This window comes from Hyperolius riggenbachi, chromosome 8 (assembly GCF_040937935.1).
Source record: "Hyperolius riggenbachi isolate aHypRig1 chromosome 8, aHypRig1.pri, whole genome shotgun sequence".
NCBI lineage: Eukaryota > Metazoa > Chordata > Amphibia > Anura > Hyperoliidae > Hyperolius > Hyperolius riggenbachi.
Window position 1 is genome coordinate 207,640,266 of NC_090653.1, and position 21,066 is coordinate 207,661,331.

The 21,066-nt window shown below is 44.2% G+C and overlaps 1 protein-coding gene and 1 long non-coding RNA gene across 11 annotated transcripts in view; one reads left to right on the forward strand and one right to left on the reverse strand.

The window, feature by feature from the left end:
- LOC137527567 (uncharacterized) overlaps positions 1-8,658 on the reverse strand; it is a 64,144-nt gene extending 55,486 nt beyond the window's left edge. Inside the window, exon 1 of the long non-coding RNA XR_011023182.1 lies at positions 8,574-8,658. This is a non-coding gene — a long non-coding RNA (uncharacterized lncRNA). The remainder of the gene's footprint in view (positions 1-8,573) is intronic.
- NR6A1 (nuclear receptor subfamily 6 group A member 1) overlaps positions 1-21,066 on the forward strand; it is a 592,176-nt gene that overhangs the window by 243,306 nt on the left and 327,804 nt on the right. The gene's annotated exons all lie outside the window — the stretch shown is intronic.

Here is a 21,066-nt window from a genome sequence, read left to right on the forward strand (position 1 = left end):
TGGAATTTAATACAGAAAGTCAACATTTGTATGTTGCCTAGCAGTCTCTATCTCTAGAACTAGTAAATGTTTTCAAGGTGAAAAATTCTTGATTGTACAGTATATTGTTTTTATCCTATTCTCAGTTTCCGTTGTCCGTGCTTGTGGTTTAAAGTTGTTTGCTTTAAAGTGGACCTATACCAAAATAACAGATTTCTCCAACTTGCGCACCCAATCCATTAAATCCATAAATTAATTAAAGCTATTAACTTTTATATATTTTCTGCAAAAAACTGTATTTTAGAGACTGCACAACAGCGGGTCACACAACCAGTATGCCATGGCTGCCTTCAGGATCTTTGCTAAAAGGCAGTAGCGACCAGTCGGGGGCTCTGCCGACCGCTCTGATAAGAGACTGTATTAGCAGCTGCATCTTGGTTTAACTAATAATCAGCTGATACTGGAGTCCCAACTTGCCTGGAAAAGGGGTATAACCCAACAGTAGGATGTCTGATGGCTTTACTGTGAGCTCACCCATATGCCACATAGTTAATTCCCTGTCATAGAGACTAGCCACTGACATTCAGATCTGATTTCCTACAAGAAATGAGTTCTGTGTGTGTAGCTTTTATTTTGGAGGAAGATCCTAGTACAATTCAAAGAATACTGACAAACAGGCAAAATAGGAGGGCGGCCTTAAATGCCCTCATAGTGTGTATTCCAAATAATATGGCATGTTTTGGTGGAGGAATAAATATAATTTGTGCCTGAAGGTAAGCTTCAGAAACTCATCACTTCTACGCTTTGGTTTTTTGTAATTCGACTAACAAAATAATAGTGGTATTATTATTATTATTATTATTATATTACTGATCTAGTGGGGTTGTTATGTACGGCTCCCAAAATCTTTTAGTTTGCCACTAGCTGCCTCTGATCTGCAGCATGCTGAGAAGTCAGCTGTGAACATCACAGGAATGGAGATCACTGTTTAGTTTTGATAGTGGTCCCAGTAATGATACCGCGTCTGCTGTGAGCATCCTTCAATCTTTAGTAGAATACAAACTGTAGGTAAAAACTGTAGGTAGCTATTCAATGCAAATATGGTCAAGTTATTGCAGCTTCTCAGTGTTTAATCAGATAAGATATAGGAGGCCTTTCTTCACCTGTTCCATGTTATTTACACCCAGAATTCTGTACAGGAAATAAGTCCAGTGGAAGTTAGAAGTCACCATCTCATCCCTTTAAAATGTTACCCGTGAGTAACACAGAGTTCCTTTGCCAGTGAGAGTCAGACAGTGCCCTATCTGCATTAAATTTGCCAAGGAACTTAATGCTAGCCGTATACTGAGTTCTGAAGGATTGATTGAACTTGATTTTTTTTATTCAAGAAATATTATGTCGATCGAAATGGAATCCATCAAGGACCCACACACTGATAGAATTAATTATTGGGTAGATTAAATCAAAATGATAGTTTGAATATGTGTTTGCCCACTGTTGCAAAGACATTTATGAAGAACGTGGTCAGAATCCATGAATGTAATGATAAAGACAAAAGAAATACCGAGAGCCCAATATAGTGTAGTATGCAAAACAAGGGGTTGGAAATGAAAAGTATATAATGTATATACTCACAAACGTGGGTTACCTCCTAGGTAACCACTGTACAGGCAGGTGAGGAGATTAGACCGGTCCTCACTCAGGATTAAAAGTCGCTCTCTGTAGATAAGGAAATAAGGGGCAACACCCCTCCACCAGAGGTGGATATTGATAATGTAAGAGTGAACAGAGGCGCCAGCAGGATAAAAGGTTCTTAAAGGCTTAAAATCCCTCAGGAGGTGGTGGTGGACTCGCCTTCCCGAAGCAGACAAGATACCGTCAATTTTATGACAACAGGTTTATTAATATACTCCAAAACAAACAGTGCAACGTGTTTCACGGGTATGTTCCAGCTTCCTCAGGCAATGAACAGATAGGAGTACACAGTATGGTCTCAAGGTCACGAATAGCGCCTCCATACTGTGTACTCCTATCTGTTTATTGCCTGAGGAAGCGGGAACATACCCGTGAAGCGCGTTGCACTGTTTGTTTTGGAGTATATTAATAAACCTGTTGTCATAAAACTGACGGTATCTTGTCTGCTTCGGGAAGGCGAGTCCACCACCACCTCCTGAGGGATTTTAAGCCTTTTAGAACCTTTTATCCTGCTGGCGCCTCTGTTCACTCTTACAGAATCCATGAATGGACCTACAGTTAATCGAAAGCAGTAGATATGACAGGTGATGCCTCTGCATTTGACAAAAAAATTCCATCCTGCCAGTGGCGTAGCTAAGGAGCTGTGGGCCCCGATGCACGTTTTACAATGGGCCCCCCCCCCCAAGCACGCTATACATTACAATTGATACGACGCACCAAACCCTGCCAATGACAACTACAGTGTCAGAGGTGCAAGAAGGGGATGGGGAACAGTGTGTTAATGATTGCCACTATTCAAAGTACCTATAGAAGTCATTATTATGAGCACAGGACCAATAGAGAGCTAATACTGTAGTTGAGGGAGGGCCCTTTGGGGCCCCTCTGGCCCAAGGGCCCCGATGCGGTCGCTACCTCTGCACCCCCTATTGCTACGCCCCTGCATCCTGCTCAATCAACAGAATACGGCAGCCCAATATTCATCAGTTTTCATTGATGGAGCAGCCAAAAGTATAGCTTATTTAATTTACCCTCGATTCTTTTAAAGGGACTCCGAGCAGTGCAGAAACTATGGAAAGATGCACATCATTTTAAAGCTCTCTTTCTCCTCTTTCCAATGATATATAAACCACCGCCCTATGCCTTTTAGTTTTCGCTATTTTCGCGATTGAAATTGCCGCGGCCGCGATTTCAATCGCGAAAATAGAGAAAACTAAAAGGCGTAGGGTGACGATTTAGGTGTCACCAGAAAGAGGAGAAAGAGAGCTTTAAAATGATATCCATCTTTCCATAGTTACATTGTATTACACAGGGTGACTTTTTCCTAAAGTCAAAAACTCCATTCTGCTGAATGGAGCTGCTGACACTGGGGAAAGTGTCGTCCTGTGTAATACAAGTAACTATGGAAAGATGGATATCATTTTATAGCTCTCTTTCTCCTCTTTCTGGCGACACCTAAATCGTCACCCTATGCCTTTTAGTTTCGCGGCAATTTCAATCGAGAAAATAGCGAAAACTAAAAGGCGTAGGGCGGCGGTTTATATATCATTGGAAAGAGGGGAAAGAGAGCTTTAAAATGATATGCATCGTTCCATAGTTTCTGCACTGCTCGGAGTCCCTTTAAAGAGAATCTGTATTGTTAAAATCGCACAAAAGTAAACATACCAGTGCGTTAGGGGACATCTCCTATTCCCCTCTGTCACAATTTCGCCGCTCCCCGCCGCATTAAAAGTGGTTAAAAACAGCTTTAAAAAGTTTGTTTATAAACAAACAAAATGGCCACCAAAACAGGAAGTAGGTTGATGTACAGCATGTCCACACATAGAAAATACATCCATACACAAGCAGGCTTTATACAGCCTTCCTTTTGAATCTCAAGAGATCATTTGTGTGTTTCTTTCCCCCCTGAGGGGGGAGTGCATAGCAGAAACACAACACTGAAGAACTTGGCAGCCTTCCAGACACAGGCTGACAAGTCTGACAAGGGAAAGATACATTGATTTATTACAGAGACTGTGATAGTACAAAGTGCTGCAGTAAGCCAGAACACATTAGAATAGCTTTTGGAACTTGTAGGATGATAAAAAACAGGATGCAATTTTTGTTACGGAGTCTCTTTAAGAATCAACTATAAAGGTGAAACAAACATAAAAAGCAGTAAGACTACGTTCATAGAGGTAATTACTTTGCGTTCCCTGTAACTGCAAGAAGACAATGTATCGGGAAAGCTGCAACGCACTTTATCCACCCCTTGTGTTGGCATTCCGTAAAGTACTGAAGCATACAGCCAATAAAAAGTATTCTTCAATGTCAACCTGCACATTTTGCAGTAACATACAGCATGCAGCGCGTTACAGTGCTGCACGCTGTTATACCACACTGCACCTGCCTCACAGTAAACGTAGCATAGGTGGTGCAGTGTAGTGTGGCAAGCCGCATTACAAAGTGCACTGCAACACTCCACTATGAACATAGCCTAAGCTTATGGCTACCTTAGGTAGTGAGGGCAAAACATTTGAAGGCATCAAGAGGCTTTAAACGTCTGTCTTGGTGGCAAAATTAAGTTTTCCTGTATAAAGGTCACAATGTTTAATACCACAATTTATCTACATAATCAATAATTTATGTAGATAAATTGCAATTTAAAGGGCTCAGTATTTTATAATGTGTATCCTGTGTGCCTCAAAAAGTGTTAAGAGGAAACCTGAACTAAAAATAATAATAATGAAGGTGCCCTTGCTGACATTCTTTGCAATGAAGCTTCTTGGTTGGGTGGTGTTTTATTGTTGCTGTCTAGTAATCTCCAATAATGCCATTGCAATCTCTGTACCAGATCAGCGCTTCAACCAAAAGTACATTCTGTGGAATCTGCACCACCACCAGGAACACCCTAAAGGATCCACACTCACCGATGATGATAGGCCAGGTATTACAGTGGTCCTATTGCGCCTCTGGGGTACTTTAAAGGCTCCCCACACCCTGTGGCTGATACCACCCGATCCATTCTAGTTTATATCTTCTTGAATCAGATTAAAACCTGATGGGCTCCACCCCGTGCGGCATCCCAGGCTGACCGCTGAACTGATGTCAAATGGGGTCCCGCTCGCTCCGTTTCACCACCGCATCCACCGCTCCGGCATGTGTATTATTTCCTCATGTGGCTCCTCCCTATCGACATCGTCATAAATGACTCATTCAATTACTCATCCCCTGAATGAGTCATTTATGACGAAATCGATAGGGAGGAGCCACATGCAGAAGTAATACACACGCCAAAGCGGTGGTGAGACGGAGCGAGCGGGACCCCATTTGACATCAGTTCGTCGGTCAGCCCGGGAGGCCGCACGGGGTGCAGCTCGTTCCAGCACTCCACAGGCTTATCTACTACTGTTGGCATGTGAGTGGAACCTTTTTAATAAAACGTCATTTTGGAATAGATGTCTGCGCAATGATAGTATTTGTTTGTATTGAGGTTTTAATCTGATTCAAGAAGATATAAACAAGAACGGATCGGGTGGTATCAGCCACAGGGTGTGGGGAGCCTTTAAAGTACCCCAGAGGCGCAATAGGGCCACTGTAATACCTGGCCTATCCTCATTGGTGAGTGTGGATCCTTTAGGGTGTTCCTGGTGGTGGTGCAGATTCCACAGAATGTACTTTTGGCTGATCTGGTACAGAGATTGTAATTACACTAAAGGACTGACTCGAGCCTTTTTTCCAGAAGCGCACCCATGAGTCCAGGAACTGGGTGACACATAGTGTTGACTTTAAGGGACTTAGATATACACCATATTGGTGTGGAATTGTTTATGTGCTAGTATCACAAATCACATTGATTATTGTTGACATCTGAGAGCTGTATGATATTTTGGATTGCTTTAAGCTCCAATAATGGCTCATATGTTGGCTGTGGAAATGAGGGCAGTAGGATGTATGAGCTTGTTCTGTATGTCCAGCAGCTCTGTGAGGAGTACTCAGTTGCCCCAGACATTGCCACTGTGTGTTTTGGGTGTAAACAATGCTGAAAGAGGTATTTCAGGTTTTCAGTTGCGTGTGCAGGGAACCAGTAGACATGAGCTTGTTAAAGAGACTCTGTAACAAATTTTTCAGCCTTAGTTCTTCTATCCTATAAGTTCCTATGCCTTTTCTAATCTGCTCTGGCTTACTGCAGTCTTTCCTAACTGCACTGTCTCTGTAATAAATCAATGTATCTTTCCTCTGTCCTGTTTGTCGGGCTAAGGATTGATTGTGTGGAATGTGCAGGGCTGCTTGTGATTGGTAGAAGCGATACACACCCTCTGCAGGCCCCCTGCACACTGTGAATGACTCATACACTATGCTTAGCTGAGCCTATTAGAAGCTGGTTAGTTTGTTTGTAAACACTGCCTAAAACTGTTAATTACAAGCCAGGATTGCAGCAGAGAGTGGCAGAAACAGCACAGAGGGGCACAGGAGAAAATAATGAATAGAATGGTATGCTTTTTATTGTAAGAATATTAGAGTACAGATTCTCTTTAAGGCCCATACACACGGGGCACAACTGTCGCCACAAACATGTGGCACGCATATGTTGCGGCGACAGGTCCTCCCTGTGTATAAGGCGCGCGCCACGAACTGTCGCTACTCAGAGCTGTCGCCAGGCGATTGACTTGGCCAATCGCCGGCAACAGCTGTCGCAGCAACCGTCGCTACTCGCAGCTGTCGCAGCAACCGTGGCGCGTACTGCGTGTGTATATGCGGACTAGTGACAGCTACCCACAGCCAGAAGGTAGCTTCCGGCGGGGGGACGAAACTTTCGGCGACAGCTTCCGCCACGTCTCTGCCTGTTGCGCAGAGACGTGTAGACAGCTGTCGCTCAGGTGGAGCTATCACCGAGCTGTTGCGCACACGTCTCCTGTGTGCTAGCAACAGCAACAATGGTGCCCCGTGTGTATCAGCCTTTAGACTAGGTACAGGCATTAAACCTTTATCACATGAAATAATGTTTAGCAAGCATTTAGGGTGGCAGTATAGCAACAAGTTCTGTGAAGGTACTGTGTTCCGTAAAATGGAGAAATGTCCTCTACAGGGAAAAAGGACCTTGGGAAGGGACATCCATCCATCCATCCATCCAGATTGATGGTGAGGAAGCTAGCAACATCAGGGGGCACTTGCACAGACTTTGGATTTCTGTCCAAAATGTGCTATGGCCTAATGTGTGTACGTAACTTTACAGCCTGGCGTGCTGTGGTTCATGAGGTTGCAAACAGTCGGACACAAATAGCAAGTAAACAGCACAATTTTACATGAAATCGATTGACTTTTTATTTCTTATACCAAATATGTGTAGATCCACTATAGACACACATTTGGTACAATTTCAAAACAACAACATGCTAAATGGTATAATAATTATATTTTATTAATATAATATTTATGTGATATAACAGAGGCGCCAAGTAGAGTAAACTTAGTTAAAATTGTTAAAAAGGGGGAAGTGGGTGGACTCACCTCCCTTCTGAAAAAATGGCCAGACAACGGGCAGGTTACTTCAAGTTTAAAGTAACACTTATTATGAGCTCCAAAAGTGCAACGCGTTTCACGGGTAACAGTCCCGCTTCTTCAGACAAACAATTTTTGGAGGGAGCAAAGTCGGGTCGAGAGCCAGATATAGCACCTCTGGCTCTTGACCCGACTTTGCTCCCTCCAAAAATTGTTTGCCTGAAGAAGTGGGACTGTTACCCGTGAAACGCATTGCACTTTTGGAGCTCATAATAAATATTACTTTAAACTTGAAGTAACCTGCCCGTTGTCTGGCCATTTTTTCAGAAGGGAGGTGAGTCCACCCACTTCCCCCTTTTTAACAATTTTAACAAATTTTACTCTACTTGGCGCCTCTGTTATATCACATAATTGTTTAGTCCACCCTTGGTGGAGGGGTTTATCCCCATTTCCTTCTATCTACAGAGAGCGACTTCTTAACCCTGAGTGGGGTCAGGTTACAATTCTCCCCGCCTGCTTATCCAGTGGTTCCCTTAGAGGTGACCCGTCCTTGTGAGTATAACCATTGTGTGTGTTTGCATCAGACATCACCTCATTAATATACTACACCATATCGGGCTCTCGGTTCTCCCCCTTTCTTTCAAAATATAATATTTAAGCTTTAATGAAAATGTATTCATCAATTTAATTCATGAGAATTATTTTGAAGTGGGGTTTTTTAGCATTTGCTAATATTTGGTCATTACCTGTGCTTGTTTGCTTTTAGATATCTACAGGCCATCAGTGATTAGCCACACACTAGAGTGTTCTGGGTCGAGGCGTCTGGTTGGGGCTATCCCAGTGAGGCTCTAGTGTTAATACAGGTGTCACCCAAGGTTGCTTTAGTGATCCAGCAAACCAGATCTTTAGGTGGCAATCAGGCGCTGAATACATTGCTCCCCTCCTCTGCTTGTGGAAGCCACACCATCATGCACCAGTAATCTCCCCAGAACTTTTTTTTTCCAGCCTAGTGGCATAAAATAGTAGTTAGGTGGCATAAAACAGTAGCTGGGTTGGGGGAGATGAGAATTCAAGGCCAGTGCTTCTGTGAGAAACTCTGCTTATAGCTTAGGAAAAGGGGAGCCGATGACAGCCGGGTGCTCACCAAAACTAGCCGGGTAGAGCACCCGACTAAAGGAGCCTGGGGAGAATACTGCGTGCAGCACAATTGTCCCACCTCCATAGAGATAATCTGCATCACTCGGCTCTTTCTTTTTGTCGCGTCTCTACAGCATTGATAGTGTCACCTGCAGTTTGATCCTGGCTGGTGGAATAAATTGCAGTCAAATTATGTTTCTATACACCTTAAAGAGAACCTGTACTGAGTAAAAATAGTTAAAATAAACACATGAGGTAACTTCAAATGAACATTACATAGTTACCTTGCCATCAGTTCCTCTCAGAAGCTCACCATTTTCTTCTGACAATAATCCCTTCCAGTTCTGACAATATTTTATCAGATCTGAAATATATCAGTTGCTGTCAGTAAAATATCAGTTGTTGTCAGTTATAGCTGAGAGGAAAACTGATGTACCAGGTAATGTCCATGTTTCCCTATGGCTCAAGTGGGCGATGTTACAGTTTAACTGTGTGCTGACCAGAAAGCTGTTATGGGTAATGGCCATTTTCAAAATGGAGGACGGAAAATTCCCTTGATCACAGTGAACAAACAGGACGCGGGACAGGAGAAAGACACTATGGAGTAGATTACATGGAAGGTAAGTATGACTTGTGTATGCTTATTTTGACTTTTAATTTTCAGTTCAGGTTTTCTTTAAGCATGTACTTCAGAAGTGAGGATGAGAGACAAGAGATATACTCTCTCAGATACTCATCTATGCAGTGGCGTAGTTTAGGGTATTTGACACCTGGTGCAGACTATTCACAGACATCCCCCCTCCCCCCCCCCACCGCGGTGTATGGGTGGCCAAAAGATCTCTTTCTGATCAGATTCAATCAGAGGGAGATCTGTCTCTTGGTCGATTTGCCCATACATCACTAGATGTATGAGCACCTTAAAGGTAGCCATATATCTAGTGATGATGGCCAGATTTTACCAAGAGGCAAATCTTTCTCTGATCCATTCTGATCAGAGAGAACTCTGTCAGCTGCCCATACACCACAGGCCGATTCACCAGTCAAATCTCTCGGGAATCAGCTCAGCCCGCCACATCCTCCACCTCGCCGCTGTGTGTGTATGTAATGTGTAAATGTGCTGTAATTTTCTTTTATACATTACCTGTCCTGTGTCACAGTGGCTGCCCGTCTTCCGCTTCTCTTTAGTTTAGTCACTTTTGCTGTTGCCGGAGATCCCCACCTGTACCCACAGTGATGCGAGACAGGTTGTCAGCATTGGCAAGAAGTCTGCCACCCCTCATAGTGTCAAGTGAGTTGTGGATCGCGCCCCCGCACCCTCCCTAGTGACGCCAGTGATTTATGTTGAGGGAAGCCTCTGGATCGCAAAGAGCCTTCCTGGTCCTCTCTCGTGTCCTCACTCCACAGGTGTCCCCTTTTCAAAATTTGCTGCAGATACACTTGTGTCCTTAAGTGCTTCCAAAGACAGATGGCTCCATACTGTGCATGCACGAGTGTGCGCTCACCCATGTGCAGTACGGAGCTGCCTTTCTTTGGAAGCATTTGGGGACACCAGTGCTCGCGAAGCATCCCAAGGATCCCCAAAGGGATATTTGACCAGTAAATCGAATAACTTTAACCGGGCTGACAGTGCTGGAATGAGGAGACGAAGAGAGGACCAGGAAGGCACTTAGAGATCCAGAGCCTCCCCTCAGCATAGGTAAGTATCTGACATTTTGTTTTGATTGTCACTTCAGTTTTACTTTAAATGATTTTAATTTGCCCAGTTCCAAGCTGTGTACAATTTGCATTACATTTGCACGCAAGCTACAATAGTTATTTGACTGTCTCGTGCAGAATAAAGATTGTGCATGGAGTGGTATATTTAAATTATTTGTAAAATATGCGTGGGGGAGTCAAGTTATGGAACACTTGATTAGGAGACTAAACTGGTTTCTCTGGGTAGTTGACAGCAGGTGGAGGGATTGTCAGAGAGGCATCAAAGGAGTAAGAAAAGAGGTATATGAGGCAAAAGACTGAGTTCAGAAAGGATTGAAGAGGTGTCAGTCTGTTTATTGGTAGGCTGCACAGGAGCAAGTTTCAGTAGTCAACACAGGATATGGTGAGCGTACCAAGCATTTTATTAGCATTGAATTCCAGGAAAGGACATGGGGGGGGGGGGGGGGGTTCGTGTGTTAAGGCTGTTCAAGTGTAATCCACATTTATAGTATTTACAGACAATAAGGAAGAAAGAGATTCTGAAGAGATAGGAAGTTCTCATTTAGGCATGTTAATTTTTAAGTAATAAAATTAGAATGAATTACGAAATAGCAGGTACCACATGATAGATTAAAGTGGACCCAAATTAAAAATACAAGATTTCAGGAATAAAATATATTTTCTAAATTATAATAATAAATAGCAGCCTTTTTTCAGCTGCATGATGACAGATATAAAATATTTTACATTTATTGGAGGAACCCCTCCCTTCCTTTCATATTGCCGGGTCAGAATCCGGCAAAATGCTGGAGTAGCAGGTGTCCTGCAAAGGAGGAATTGCTAATGGCTGCCACCTGTATAACCCTAGTTATGCAAAGAGAAGGGTGAAAAGCATGCACTGAAATGCTCATAGGCTTGAAGGAGTGTTTATTTATCTTTGTATGTGTCAGAGTGGTGCAACTAAATATTTTGAAATAAAAAAAGTTTGGTTTGGGTCCGCTTTAAAGGAAAATATAGGGTGGAGAGATGAAGTCTCATATGCAGCCTAGATTACTGTTGTCCTTCATGATTGTTGAGGTGGCAGATTTAGGAGTGCTGTACATATGCGCTGTTCAGCTAGATCTAAAGACTTTGTGGTGTTCTGTGGAGAAGGGAGGAGGGATGATAGTAATTGAATGAATGAGAAGCATCCTGCAGCACAGGGAAGTCTAGCAATCTGCTAACAAAGTTGTGTTAAATGAATGTGAGTGCATCTGCGTAGAAATTATACATAAATCAAGAAATGTATTATTGTCCCAGACAGAGCTGGGACAAGGTCTTCCAGCACCCAAGGCTGAGACACCAAAGTGCTCCCACACCACCCACCCCATCCGTCACACACTGATTACTATTATATTAAGAGGTGCCCCAGGGCACCCAATTCCTTAATCTCTGGTTATCTGGCTTGAAGTCACTGCCATGTATCCCCTTTTTTTATTTCTCTCTGCTTCAAACACAATTGGGAAATGATAGCTGAGTGAGTAGTGCGCCCCTCCTACACTGCGCCCTGAGGCTGGAGCATTTCTCGCCTCAGCCCAGCCCTGGTCCAAGATCATGACTGTAGATGGGAAAGAGAAGGGGTCCAAGATCAGAACCTTGTGATACGTTGACAGTGAACACGGATGAATGGAGGAGTTAATTTGGAAAAAGTAAAAGGCAAAAAATATGTGCCAGCAGGTAAGAGAAGTGAGCTAAGCCTGGATGCCTAGAGAAGAGCAGCAGACATTTTAAGCCTTTTATAAGTTGTTAAAGGTTGAGGATAGGGGTATAAATATAGAGAAATTGTCTTAGGGTTTTACAGTCAAGAGATCTAGGCAGCTTAGGTAAGTACGTCCGGAACAAATTGTAGAAGACAAATTAACGACAAGTAATATACTCACAAGTCTGGGTTACCACTAAGGTAACCACTGGAAGTGCAGGTGAGGAGAATTGTAACCTGACCCCACTCAGGTATTAAGAAGTCGCTCTCTGTAGACAGGAGAAAAATGGGGATGCACCCCTCTACCCAGGGTGGACTAGATCTGAGTGATGTATGATAACAGAGGCGCCAAATTTAGAGTAAAATTATTAAAAACAGTTTAAAAGGAGGGGGGTTGGTGGTTACCACCCTCAGGTTTATGATGACCAGCCAATGAGTCGTTATATATAAACAATATAATTTATTATGAGATCTCCAGGCAAACAACGCATCAGGCAATTAATTTGGAGACACATGAAGCTGTATCAGTACTCGGGCCCAGCGCCAACTCTAAATTTGGCGCCTCTGTTATCATACATCACTCATAGGTAAGGGTTGTTATAGTTAAATTGTGGAGGTGGAAACCAGAGTGCATGGAATTGGGGTTAGCTGAGACATGGTCAGACAAGTTTTAACATATGTGCTGTTCTTCAGATACTTTATGCCATCTAGCATTGTTATAGTCTTCACAGTTTCTAAACATTAAAAATCACATTATTTTTGGCTGGTAGAACAATTACATTAAAATGGTTAGCCCCAACATCTCCTCAATTGGATGACTGGTAAGAAGTGTTATTGTTGGTTTGCTGCTTATTAACCACTTGCCGACCGCACGCTTATACCGTGCGTCGGCAAAGTGGCAGCTTCAGGACCAGCGACGCAGTACTGCGTCGCCAGCTGCAGGCTGATTAATCAGGAAGCAGCCACTCGCGCGAGCGGCTGCTTCCTGTCAATTCACGGCGGGGGGCTCCGTGAATAGCCTGCGGGCCGCCGATGGCGGCTCGCAGGCTAAATGTAAACACAAGCAGAAATAATCTGCTTTGTTTACATTGTACGGCGCTGCTGCGCAGCAGCGCCGTAAGGCAGATCGGCGATCCCCGGCCAATCAGCGGCCGGGGATCGCCGCCATGTGACAGGGGACGTCCTGTCACTGGCTGCACGGGACGGATAGCGTCCAGTGCAGCCCCGATTCCCAGAGGAGACAGGAGAGGGAAGGGGAGAATGTCGCCGCGGAGGGGGGCTTTGAGGTGCCCCCCCCGCAACATGCCTGCAGGCAGGAGCGATCAGACCCCCCCTGCACATCATCCCCATAGGGGGGAAAAAAGGGGGGCGATCTGATCCCAACACCCAGCACAGATCCCAACAAACAGCGCTGGTCCTTAAGGGGGGGGTAAAGGGTGGGTCCTCAAGTGGTTAAAGAAGAACTGAAGTGAGAGGGATATGGAGGCTGCCATATTTATTTCCTTTTAAGCAATACCAGTTACCTGGCTATTCTGCTTATTCTCAGCTTCTAATATTTTTAGCCATAGACCGTGAACAAGCAAGCAGGAAATCAGGGTTCTCTGACATTTTTGTGATATCCAACAAGATTAGCTGCATGCTTGTTTCTGGTGTTATTCATGCACTACTACAGCCAAAGAGATCAGCAGGGCTGCCATGCAACTGGTATTGTTTTAAAAGGAAATAAATGTGGCAGCCTCCATATTTTTCTCACTTCAGTTTTCCTTTAAGTTGGCGTATACGCACAGAGGCTGTCCGCAAAAGTTAACTAAGGTGTGGTCTCAATGGCAAACCTCACCTCTTACAAACAAAAAATCAGCGCCTGGGGAATCAAGAAAAGTGAATCCACTGTTTAACAATCAACCGTATTTCACCAAGGTGGTCATTCAGCTCTTATATCCAAGTGGTAGACCGTCACCCAAAGGATTAGAGGGAGCTTACCAGCTGCTGACAACCCACGTTATAAGGTTGTATGTCTCGCATTCAGTGGTAAGAGGGACCAAGAAACACTCAAAGTCCAAAGCTTCCAACCATCCTTATATTAGTTCAGGCACACCATCCGGAAGATCCAAGACCGACAAAACATGCAGATAAATGGCAGAACTAAGTGTAACCGTTTATTAATCAAACATAGCATATAGCCATAAAAGATTAATAAAATTCAATAAGACTTACATAAGGGGCCCAAGCAATGGAACCCCGAGAAAATGTTGCGCTTGTATGCTGGTCCACAACCAGTAAGACAGTATAAAAGGTGCCGCCTGTCTCCTTCCCGACCGGTTTCGCAGTCTTGTGTCAGGGGCTCTGGTGTAATCATATATCATGTAGATTGCCATGATTCCTTTCATGTCGCTATTGTGCATGATTCTTATAGTATTGAGTTGATTATATATGTGCTATGATTGTACATAGTTGTAGTTATTGCCCAGATGTTGTTAGTACTTTATAACATATGACACCCAATTCTCAATCTTGTATGCATTTACCATGGCTTTTTGTTTTCATTTAATTGTACAGGATGTGTAACTATGGTTGGATTGCCCATGTTTACGATTTCATGTGCCTGTTTGTATGCCAATCGAGATTGATGTAATGCTGTATGTTTTATATACTTTGCTAATAAATTGTATAAAAAAAAACCATATAGGTCCGAGGGCCTAACAACATATCATCAGCTTGTTGCATAAATGTCTTTGATTCAGAAAATGCCAAGCATGATATTTATAATGGTCCTATGGGCAATGGCATCATTACTGTAGAATAGTATCTTAACCTATTTAGGGGCAATGGCTATGTAAAGCAATGGTTGCAGATTGCCAGCATGGTGAGTCTTGCCTAGCAGTGCAGGACGTGATGGAAAAGAAGTGCAGCAGTCAAATGGCTATGATAGTTACAGTTGCATTGATCACTGTATCATATTTATAAGGACAATGGGGCTTGCAGCTTTGTACTTCTATTTATATTCATCAACAACAGCAAAACGGTCAACATAAATTTAAAAATGAAGTGCTGTTAGACCTTTGCTTCTGAAAACATACCTTCAGCCCCCCACCAGCAGCTGGTCTCTAACCAGTGTAGGGGCATTAGTCATGTGATCTGTCAAAGGGACTTGCAGAGTTAACAGTCAAGCAGAGATGGTTCGTTAATGGTGACCTTTAAATGATTATTCTTGCAACCAGATCACAGTCTGAGCAAATTGTACTTAGAATACAAATTTATTCTGGTTTGTTTGGAAAAGTGAGTTGCTTTGTGAGACTTTTTGTCTTGTCCTCTTGTGGTAGCACGGTGCAGCGCTGGGCCCCAGGTTCAAATCCTAGCCATGGCAACATCTGCAAGGATTTTGTATGTTCCTTCAATGTCTGCGTGTGTTTACTCCGGACACCACGATTTCCTCCCAAATCTCAAAAACATACAGATGGGTAAATTAGCTTCCCCCTAAAATTGGCCCTAGACTGTATGGACATATAACTATGGTAGGATTAGCGTGTGAGTCTCCTTAAGGGACAGTAAGACCACGTTCACATTAGCAAACGCGGCCGTGCGTTCGGAAAGCAACGCATACGAACGCACGCCATCCACGTTTGTATGCGTTGCATGGCTGATCCCATTCACTGAAGTGTAAAATGCGTGCAGCATGCGTTCCCAGATCGCACTGGTCTGGAACACATGCAGTGTGAACATCAGACAGTGCCCTCTATGCAGTGTCTGATGCCGTGTGTGTCTGCCTCCTGCACACATTCCCGAAACGTGGACGGGAACGCATGCATCGTGAACTTAGTGACAAGACTAAAGTGCTGCGGAAGATGTTGGCACTGTAAAAATACTAAGTAATTATAATAATTGTGATACTTTGTTTCCTTTCTAAGAGTTCATGGTGCTTTAGAACAGGTGAGCGGATACAGCACAGTCATCATTAGGCGCACACACCTGTTCTCCACACTGCACAACCAAAACCTTTTCAATTCTTATAAAGAAAAAACTGGAAAATGGCTGTGTTTGTATTTTGATGAGTCTGTGGAAGTATCTGGAAGCTTTATGCTTCTGAATCCCCACCAATTTACATTGGGATCACCAGGTGCGTTGCTAGGATCCTAAGAAATCCGGGGCACTTTTGGGCACTCCAGAAGGAAAATGGGTGGTGTGGCCAAGCACCAGAATGTGGGTGTGGTCATGGGTGGAGCCATATTTACATGAACCTAATAGCGTTCTAAGTAGCTCCGCCCAGAAAAATGTTGGATGAACACCGCTCCCTGCATGCCCCCACAAAGGCATCACAGCGCCCAGCATGGCACCACAGCACACAGTATGCCCACAGAGAGGCACCACAGCACTCAGCATAGCCCTGATTGATGCACCACAGCTCCTAGCATATAACCTTCATTGAGGCACCACAGCTGACTCTGCCCAGGGGACATCCGGGACACCCCACAATAGATCTGAGGCACGTGCCACTGATCTTTGGGGCTAGCAATGCCCCTGGGGATCGCATGCAATAGTTCTACTATTTTCCGTACTGAAAACAGAACACCATGTTTTCTGGTGTGAGATAGAAGAACACAGGCCGGCACTGCGTGCGTGGCAGTGTTTATTGTGCAGGTACAGTCGCATACATACTTTTAATTGTAAATTAAATTCAACAATTGACATGTACAAGCAGAGCAGGGACAAGGTCCTCCAGCACCCAAGGCTGAGACACCAATGTGCGCCCCTCCATCCCTTCCACTCCAGTCGTCACACACTGATTGCTATTAGACTAAGAGGGCCACAGGGCCCACAACCTCCCCAACACCTTAATATCTAGTTATCTGGCTTGCAGTCACTGCTATGTATCCCCTTTTCTTATTGCTTTCTGCTTCATACACAATTAGGAATGCCAACTGAATGAATTGTGCGCCCCCTCCTACACTGCGCCCTGAGGCTGGAGCCTCTCCAGCCTATGCCTTGGCCCGGCCCTCTGTATAAGTAATATACAAATACCAGGAATGAGTAGGTAGTGGGGGCAGGGTAGTGCCCACTTCCTGTTCTAACATCTTGCAACTGGTGATAGTCATGTAGAGGAGAACTCATGGAGAAGCATGTGATTTGTTTGATCAGCTGATCACTTGCAAAGCTCTGATTTCCAGGGATCACATCCTGCTTTAGCACATGATCATGACTAGCAAATCAGAGACTTGCAATGAGCACTTCAGGTTCCCTTTAAGGACTAACTTAAAACCTTTATTAAGCGGTCATGTGTACTGCATTGTGTTTGTATTGTATTGTAAAAGTTGTAATATTTTATTTCTTTTTAAATGTTGAAGTATTCAAGGTTCTTATTCTAGTACCCCACCATCTTTGTTCATTGGCTAGATTTAAATCATTTTGTTATCTTGTCCGTGACTTCATTGATGTATCACCATTACAGTTTAAATACATTATCTTCAACCAAAACAACAAGGTTATTCAAGAAAACTGAAAGAAGACTCAGTTAAGTTGACAAAAAAAATGTAGGTCCTGGAAGAAGAACCCAAAAGACTTAAATTGCCATAACGATGTAATAAAATTGTATTGCAATGAGCAATAATTAAAATTTTTGTTGTAATTTGTCTTGCTACTTTTTTATGTATGCCAATGGATAAGAGATCTGGCACAAGGCCTAAAGGTGGCCATACACTTATAGATTTGCAGCAGATTCGGCCATCAGATAGATTTGTCAGATGCCTGTCAATTCAATCTGACAGGAATCTATCTGATGTGTGCCACACACTAGGAACAGATTTCCAATAGATTTAGAATTAAATCTATTGGAAATCTATCTAAATGTATTATTGGACCATTAGATCCAATGCAACTCTATGGGCCATCAATTGGCAGCAGATCGACCTGAATCTTCCATCCTGTCAGATCAAATCGATCGAAATCTGCCTCAAATCATCTGATCTATAGATTTTAAAAAATCATTTTCCGATCGATCAATTTATTCCATAGAATCGATCGATTGATGGCTGAAATCGACCAGTGTATGGGACCCTTTAGTAGCAATTGGAAATCATGTTTATCTAATTGCTTGGATACTGTAGAAGCATACCCATTTACCATAAACCCATTCTCTTCAATACTGGATATCCTCACAACAGGAGGCTGGCTGAACAGATCCTGTGCCCACTAGCAGTGTCCATGATGCTTTGAGGTTGGGAAGGAGTGGAGAATTTTACAAACAATTGCCTACAAGCATTGAGCTTTTAGTATAGAGAGAACTGGGGACATACATGCGTACTGGGTCTTTCTCTGTATGTTACTAGCCTCTATGTCTGGGACAGTGCGACTCAGCCCCCTCCCTCCCATGGTTTTTAGGCATTCCTCAGTAGTGATGGGCGAACACCTGGATGTTCGGGTTCGGGCCGAACAGGCCGAACATGGGCCAGATGTTCGGCATGTTCGGCCCGAACCCCGAACTCAATGCAAGTCAATGGGGACCCGAACATGCCGCAATACGGCCCCCCTATGGGGTCGCAGGCATAAGGGGGGAGCATGCCCCGATCGCGGGGGGGGGGGTCGGAAATTCCCCCCACCCCCTCCGCTAGCGCTCCCCCCTCTGCCCGCTTCCCCATAAAAAAGTTGGCGTAAAGTTAAATATTACCGGTGGTGGCTGCTGCAGTGGCTGGCTGGCAGTGGTGTGAGTGAGGACTAGGAGGAGGAGTCCGAGTATGACGCGTTGAGGCCAGGCAGCGGGCGATTCAGCGGTAGTACCCTTGTGGTACTTCCGCCCTTTCTCTGACCTCACGTCCTCTACGTGATGACGCATACGATGGTACGCGTGACGCGTACCCTCGTATGCGTCATCACGAAGAGGACGTGAGGTCAGAGAAAGGGCGGAAGTACCACAATGGTACTACCGCTGAACCGCCCGCTGCCTGGCCTCAACGCGTCATACTCGGACTCCTCCTCCTCATTCACACCACTGCCAGCCAGCCACTGCAGCAGCCACCACCGGTAATATTTAACTTTACGCCAACTTTTTTATGGGGAAGCGGGCAGAGGGGGGAGCGCTAGCGGAGGGGGTGGGGGGAATTTCCGCCCCCCCCCCCCCCGCGATCGGGGCATGCTCCCCCCTTATGCCTGCGACCCCATAGGGGGGCGGTATTCGGCCGAACAGGGGCCCTGTTCGGCCGGGCATTTAGTAGTTCGGGCGAACCCGAACGGTTTGGCCGAACACCATCAGGTGTTCGGCCGAACTCGAACATCACCCGAACAGGGTGATGTTCTGCAGAACCCGAACAGTGGCGAACACTGTTCGCCCAACACTATTCCTCAGTACCAGACATGGCAACCTGGAAAGATCTTGTTGTATTGAAACTGAGCTGTTAGGGAGAAATTGAGAGCTTGCAATAGCATAGTATGTTATTACAAGTGAACCAGGGCTGTAGAGTCAGTACAAAGTACATCATCCGACTCCAACTACGACTCCTCAATTTATGAAACCTCCAACTCCAGGTACCCAAAATGGCTCCGACTCCTCGATTCCAACTCCTTCGTCTAATACTTACCAGGGCTTTGGATTTGGTTAAAAATTTATCCGACTCCACTCCTCAGTTTATGAAACACCGACTCCAGGTATCCCAAAATTGCTCCGACTCCTTGACTCCGACTCCACAGCTTTGTAAGTGAAATATAATAATAATAATACGAACATATGTATAGCACTTTTCTCTTGTCTGACTCAAAGCGCTCAGGAGCTGCAGCCACTGCGGTGCGCTCTAGGCCACTCTGCAGTGTTAGGGAGTGTTTGCTTGAACTCCTTACTGAATAGGAACTGACCCTAGTCAGGATTCAAAATACAGTGGTTTGCAAAAGTATTCGGCCCCTTGAAGTTTTCCACATTTTGTCATATTACTGCCACAAACATGAATCAATTTTATTGGTATTCCATGTGAAAGACCAATACATAGTGGTGTACACGTGAGAAGTGGAACGAAAATCATACATGATTCCAAACATTTTTTACAAATAAATAACTGCAAAGTGGGGTGTGCGTAATTTTTCAGCCCCCTGAGTCAATACTTTGTAGAACCACATTTTGCTGCAATTACAGCTGCCAGTCTTTTAGGGTATGTCTCTACCAGCTTTGTACATCTAGAGACTGAAATCCTTGCCCATTCTTCTTTGCAAAACAGCTCCAGCTTAGTCAGATTAGATGGACAGCGTTTGTGAACAGAAGTTTTCAGATCTTGCCACATATTCTCGATTGGATTTAGATCTGGACTTTGACTGGGCCAGTCAAACACATGGATATGTTTTGTTTTAAACCATTCCATTGTTGCCCTGGCTTTATGTTTAGGGTCTTTGTCCTGCCGTAAGGTGAACCTCCGCCCCAGCCTCAAGTCTTTTGCAGACTCCAAGAGGTTTTCTTCCAAGATTGCCCTGTATTTGGCTCCATCCATCTTCCCATCAACTCTGACCAGCTTCCCTGTCCCTGCTTGCTGAAGTGCAGTGAGGATGGTGTGTTCAGAGTGATGTGCAGTGTTAGTTTTCCGCTACACATAGCGTTTTGCATTATGGCCAAAAAATTCCATTTTGGTCTATCTGACCAGAGCACCTTCTTCCACATGTTTGCTGTGTCCCCCACATGGCTTGTGGCAAACTGCAAACGGGCCTTCTTATGCTTTTCTGTGAACAATGGCTTTCTTCTTGCCACTCTTCCATAAAGGCCAACTTTGTACAGTGCACGACTAATAGTTGTCCTATAGACAGATTCCCCCACCTGAGCTGTAGATCTCTGCAGCTCATCCAGAGTCACCACGGGCCTCTTGACTGTCTGGTGTGTTCTTTGGACTTCATGGTATTGTTGCTCCCAATATTCTCTTAGACAACCTCTGAGGCCATCACAGAGCAGCTGTATTTGTACTGACATTAGATTACACACAGGTGCACTCTATTTAGTCATTAGCACTCATCAGGCAATGTCTATGGGCAACTGACTGCACTCAGACCAAAGGGGGCTGAATAATTACGCACACCTCACTTTCCAGTTATTTACAGTTGTGTTCAAAATTATTCAGCCCCCAATGCTGTAAAGGGTTTTAGGGAATTTAGTGTACATTTGTAACTGTGTTCAGAATGAAATCTTACAAGGACGTTTTAAAGAACCAAATGCAACTAAAATTACATGAATTGTTTTTGTAATACAGTATTAAATGTTTTTTTGTGTGATTTCTTCATTGACACAATTATTCAACCCCTTAAAGACTACCACTCTTAAGAACAGAGGTTCATTTAAGTGTTTTTGATCAGGTATTGAAAACACCTGTGGATGTTAACGAGCAGCA